Source organism: Lutra lutra, chromosome 10 (genome assembly GCF_902655055.1).
Source record: "Lutra lutra chromosome 10, mLutLut1.2, whole genome shotgun sequence".
In the NCBI taxonomy this organism is placed as follows: Eukaryota; Metazoa; Chordata; class Mammalia; order Carnivora; family Mustelidae; genus Lutra; species Lutra lutra.
In genome coordinates, this window is record NC_062287.1 from 64,348,111 (window position 1) to 64,354,110 (window position 6,000).

Below are 6,000 nucleotides of genomic sequence, written 5' to 3' on the forward strand. Positions count from 1 at the left end.
AAAAGGGTTAGTAGATTCGTTCTATCATATTTGCTTGGGGATCCTAAATTCTGGTATAAACAAATGATTCTTATACTTCTAGAAAGGCCCTGATTCGGCTAGTCTTTTATTTTTAGTGTAGTCTTACAAAGGCTGGATTCTTTTTAAGCTCTTAAAGGACTTACGCAAAATTCTTTTGATAATTTTTTTTAGAAGATCATCTCCAGAGTTTTCAGAAGTTACACAATGATTCATGCTGATAGGGGGGAAAAGCACATTTTATTTCCAAAAGTCTCCCTTCACCAAAAGCTGTAATTGCTAACATATCTGATATTGACTTCCTGAATAAAAAAAAAAAAAAAGCAACAAGTATAATCATAGGTCTGAAAAGAGAAATGTATAAAGAAAAATACAGAGTGCTCAGCTTGGTTAGCCAGACAAAGGGAAAGAAAGGATGAGTCCAGAGGGGCAATCTGCACATTTGGTAGCTGCCCCTGGAGTCCTTGAAAGACAAGTTGTTCACTCTGTGAACATCTGTGTGTTGAAGAGGGATGGGAAAACAGTGAAAATAAGCCACGCTAAAAGAAAACTCAGGCTAAAGACAAGGAGATAATCTGTAATCATCATCAGTCTGGAAAGCTCAGAAAAGTTTCCTAGAGAGATTGTGAAATCTCTTGAGAGACAGCAAATCACTTGAGAGAGATTTAAGGATATCTGGAGGCAGAGTAAGTTAGAATGGTCAAATGGTTCCACTGGAGAAATGGAGATTACATCTGAGAACCAAAAGGATATTCCAGCAGTATTTTTCTAAGTGTTCAGCTACCTTAGAAAATCTGTCACTCCTTGAATAAATGATAAAAATAACAAATGGGGGGCGCCTGGGTGGCTCAGTGGGTTAAGCCGCTGCCTTCGGCTCAGGTCATGATCTCAGGGTCCTGGGATCGAGCCCCGCATCGGGCTCTCTGCTCAGCAGGGAGCCTGCTTCCTCCTCTCTCTCTATCTGCCTCTCTGCCTGCTTGTGATCTCTCTCTGTCAAATAAATAAATAAAATCTTTAAAAAAAAAAATAACAAATGGTTACCACATATAAAAACACTAATAATCAATTGTATGAGTAAGCAATGAACCAAAAATGCAACTAAACATTTCTGACATTTAGGGGCGCCTGGGTGGCTCAGTGGGTTAAGCCTCTGCCTTCGTCTCAGGTCATGATCCCAAGGTCCTGGGATCGAGCCTGCATCAGGCTCTCTGCTCAGCAGGGAGCCTGCTTCCCCATCTCTCTCTCTGCCTGCCTTGCTGCCTACTTGTGATCTGTCAAATAAATAAATAAAATCTTAAAAAAAAAAAAATTTTCTGACATTTACATAAGAGCACCACCAAAGTCACTATTTGAGACCCCAATTTCCAAAACTAACCTCAAGAGCATCCTCACAAAAACTCCTACCCAAGATTACCAGTCGACTAATAAGGAAATTTGCCATTCTCTGGAGGAAATTCTAGCTGATTTTCCTTTCTGATCATAACCACAGGCTACAGATAAAACAAAATGGCTTTCAGGTGATACAAGAGTACAAACTATGAGAAGGAACCGCAGAACTAATCAGGGCATGAACTCTGGCTGGACCTGGGGATTACCCTCCTTTAGATGAACTAGAATAAATAAGCTAAGAGATTGCCCCGACATCAAACTCCAGACACTTCTAAATAAAAGTGGCAAAGAAGAACTTTAACCCATATCTTTGGAGTCTAAATCCCCTACAGTGAGAGGTCACATTCTTCTGAGATCCAAAACCCAAACTGAGTCATGTCCTCACACCATTAGAGCTGCTGCTGAGAATTATACCTATCAAAGCCCCATTCAATGGGGCAAGCTCTCCAGTTAGAGGCTTTTTAAGGTAAAAATGGTTGTAAAGAACTAACATCATATTTTGGGTTTACATTTTGTATGTTACAAAAAACTATGGCTGACTCTAACATTAATTAAAATAAAAATTCTGTAGTTGACAAACTTCATTTTTCTGCTTTTTTTGCACAACCCCCTTTCTCACTACCTGATATTCCTTGCCTAAAAACCAAATCCTCAGGGCACTGACCAGTTCAGAGAAAAAGACCTAGAGGTTGCACATGGAAGAACCAGACATCTAGATTGTATTCAAAGTGGGAGACAATTCTAATAAAATGGCTCCACCCACTACTGCCCTTCCTGAGCCCATTATCTGCAGAGAATCAAAGGGTCTGGCTATAAACTTGGGTATTCAAAGGCCCTGTAAGCTCCCTAGCTGTGTATATGAACAACACAATTAACTGGTAAGAAATGCAGAGGGGTAGGAAGAGCTCTGAACATCTCTAAATCCTTGTTCCATTCCTTCAAAATTCCTAGAGTAACTCTCCAGAGTCCTCTATTGTTCCTCCGCAAAAAAAAAAAAAAGGGGGGGAAATAAGTGTCCATTTTCTCATAACTGATCTTATTAAGAAAGGTAATCTCAATTCATTTTTATCTTGCCAGTATCAAATTTTAAAATTCAGCATTTTTAAGAAACATGGGAATACTGGGGGGATAAGGACACCTCAAATGAGATCTTTAGGGCAGAGGCCTTGGTTTGGAAGCTCAACTTTGCCTCCTAGTAAAGGCTCTTAAACAAATGACAACATTGATCTCTGTCCCAGGGTAGTCGTAAAAGAAAGAAAAACTTTCACCAAAGCACTGCAATCCATGTGGGGAGCATAAAGGATAAACTGCTGGGCGTGCTGTTCGGCATACACATTCCAGTTCAGTGTTTGCCTGGTCAGATCCAGCTCTTTTCTAGATTCCCAGCAGCCCTGTGGTCAGTGCAGAGTTCCTACCCAGGGAACCAAGCTATTGGAGGCTATGGTAAATGCGGCAAGAATTTAAACACCCAAGTATCTTGGCTACCTTCACTTTTTTTAACCTCCTGAATTAAGAACTACATCTTGCACCTTACCTGTGACAAGCATATCACACTGCTGTTCCCTGGTGTCACATTAATCCTAAAAACACTGCTTTGCCCATCACTCCTTCTCTCAAAAATCTTTAAAAGTCATACAGTGTGTATAGGATAAAATTACAGCTCCTGACCCAGTATTCAAGCTGACCGGTCCACTTCAGCTTAACTTCCCACATCCCATCACAGAAGGCAGCTGCGGAAGCGCGAGCTTTAGAAGGAGACAACCAGGAGTTAGAACTCTGGCTCTACCACTCACTGCTTGTGCGATCTTGAGCAAGTTACTCATCTTCTGGAATCCTGTCTTTAAAACAAGAATCCCCTCTCTCTAAGACAAGAATGACAATACCTACTTCAAATGACTAGAGGATGAGAGACAGCACGGCATGTGGCGCAGAGTAAGATGCTCAGAAAGTATTACTTTTCTCGCCAGCTCCAGTCCAAATGACCTATTCTCTCTCTTGGAAATTCTCCCCAGGATCTATATTTCTCTCTCCCTTGGAAACTCTCCACCAGTTTCAGGGCCACACTTTGCTTTAATGCCTAGTTGAAATCCTTTCTCTTCTAGGAAACACACTGGCTCATAATCCTTTTCTCCTCTGAGCTTCTATAACTAATTCTTATATTCTAAGCCAAGGGATTGGGATCGAAATTTTTTATTCTTCTCTTCTGTATCACTCCTCTTTCTTCAGTAAGTCCACAAACCCAATAGCAAAGTTTTTACTAATCATCAATCACTAAGTTTTCCATAAGAAATACTTTAAAGAGAATACCACTCCCCATATACACTTGAACAAATCTCCTCTGTATCATGTGGAGTTATTTCCCAAAGGTAAGAGTTACCAGATAAATGGAAAGGAAGTTTGTACCTACGAAGTCACAGGGGAATGCTCAAACAAGCCAGCAGAGTCCAGGAAGCCTTTACTTCACTCCCTGCATTCAACAGGCTCCTCTTGAGCTCTTCCTTTGTGCAGTCCTTAATTCAATACTAGAGACAGACTGTGACCAATATGGACTCTACTTCTGATCAGCTTTCTGAACCTAAACCATTTCTGATACTTTAGATATGCCTGTTTCTGAAAAATCTCATCAGTGAAGTAATTTACTTTCTGAAAATACTACCTGGAGAGGGGAAAAAAAACACAATAACACAATCACTTGGGTTTTAATCTTGCGGCCCTATCCCAGGCCGGTCAGTCCAAGTGCGTGGATGTAAGAGATAACTCAAGCTGTCCGGGAGATGAAATAATGACCTCTCTCCCATTCCCAAGACCCTGATGTCTAAACAACAGAAACACCTGCATAGGGATAAAATCAAGAACTAGACTAAGGCAGCATTAAGCAAATTCTCTCACTTAGTGAAGAAGGTGAAGAAGTTGTTTTATTCATATTCAAGTAACTGTAAACAACATTCATATAAAGGTCCCAGGAAAATAAGCTCTTTAGAAACATTTGAAAATGTTCACTCCCTTGAATTCTATTAAATTCCTAAATTATTGGATAAGGTAGCACAAACATTGGCTAAAGTGTATTATTCCATTAGTCTTGAGTCACTTAAAAAATACATCTTTAATACTTAGTGCACTTTTAAGGAGGACAAAAATGGAAAGCTAATTAGTCACAAAGAGTCACAGTTTAATTTGCTGAAGTGATAGAGTGCAAAGTTAATTTTCCTTTGTTTGAGTTCCGTGTGTGTGTGTGTGTGTGTGTGTGTGTGTGTGTGTGTCCGTCCGTCCGTCCGTCCCTCAAGGAGCCTGCATACAAGCTACCATAGCTCCAGGTAAGGGCTCGACAGCCACAGCAGTGCCCCTTGGGTGAGTCCAGGGGACGAGGCGGCATACCGAGCCCATTCCCGGGACAGCCTGCAGTCTCCTCGCTGCACGAAGCTCTGTACTTCCCCAGACCCTGGTCTCGCGGCTCCCCACCCCCAACCGTGTGGCCCTAGCCTGCCGGAAAGCACAGCCTGCCCCGACCAACCGCTGGGAGGGCAGTCCCCACCACCCCGGGAAGCTGCCCCTCCGCCCTGCTCCTCTGCTCCTGCAGAGGCCCCGCGAGTGTGGGCGCTCGGCGCAAATACTTACGGAGCTGGAACTCGGCGGAGGCTAGGAGCGGTGAATAGCGGGGAAAGGACTAGGGCTGCAGCGGCGGGCAGGGCGCGGCAGAGCGGAACCCGCGCCCCTCCTGGAGTAAGGGCACGGGCAACCCTCCCTTCCTCCAACCGCCCCCCCTTCCCGACCCGCGGGAAGACCGGCTGTGAAAGCCGGGGCGGCGGCCGGACGCACTTACCTCTGAGCTCCCCAGCCGGGCTGGGCGCTCGCACTGATGGGGGCTTGTCTGGAGCCGCGCAGCCCGGGGGAGGAGCCGCTCCGGGAGAGAGGGCGGTGGTCCGGCAGGCATCCGCGCCCCAGGCTGTGGCCGGGCTGGAGGGAGAGAGATGGGAGGGAGCACGGATTTGAGTGGAGGGGGGCGTGGAGGAGGTATGCCTCCACCCGAGACGGAGAGGGTGGGCGGCTGGAACCCGGTAGAGGGGTGTGCTCCAAGGCACTGAAGAGAACAAGAAAACCGCGCAGAGAGTACGGAGCCCGGAGGCAAGGGGGTGGGGGGAGGGACCAGGGCTGGGAAAATGGGGGTGGGTGGGCTGGATGAGGAGTTGGCCCGCAACTGGTCCGCCCTCACCTCGGCACCATCCGAACAAGAATTGTCTGTATCTGGAGCAAAGCACAAGGGGGTCTGAAACTTTATGTCATTTTCTCATACACACGTGACCCCCCTGCAGTCCAGATGGTTTCAATCACTGGAGGAAAAAAGCGGATCTGCTGGTATGCATGAAAAGCCGGAGTTGGGAGAGTCTGGGAAAGGCTGCCTGTACAGCTTGCCTGCCTTCAAACAAACCGATGAGCTCTTTCCGTTCTCCCAGCCCCCGGCCTGGGGGAGCCCTGCAAAACCCAAAAAGACATGACAAGAAGCTACATTTGGAACTGCAGCAGTGGCCGAGAAATTCTGAAAACGCAAAGGTTCCAATGAGTCTGATCTGAACTAAAAGTTCGGAGGGCATTCAG

General features: G+C 45.4%; 1 protein-coding gene across 4 annotated transcripts in view; it reads right to left on the reverse strand.

Annotated features, from left to right (window-relative positions):
* The window catches only part of DENND2B (DENN domain containing 2B), a 148,299-nt gene extending 142,581 nt beyond the window's left edge, over nt 1-5,718 (reverse strand). For 2 of the 4 annotated variants that reach the window (XM_047691157.1, XM_047691160.1), the window contains exons 1-2: nt 5,618-5,718; nt 5,228-5,361 (exon numbers count right to left, since the gene is read on the reverse strand). The gene's annotated coding sequence lies outside the window, so the exon portion shown is untranslated. Of the gene's footprint in view, nt 1-5,022; nt 5,160-5,227; nt 5,472-5,617 lie in introns of those variants that run through there. The other 2 variants (XM_047691159.1, XM_047691162.1) reach the window with 2 other exon arrangements.
* Nucleotides 5,719-6,000: the final 282 nt, after the last annotated feature.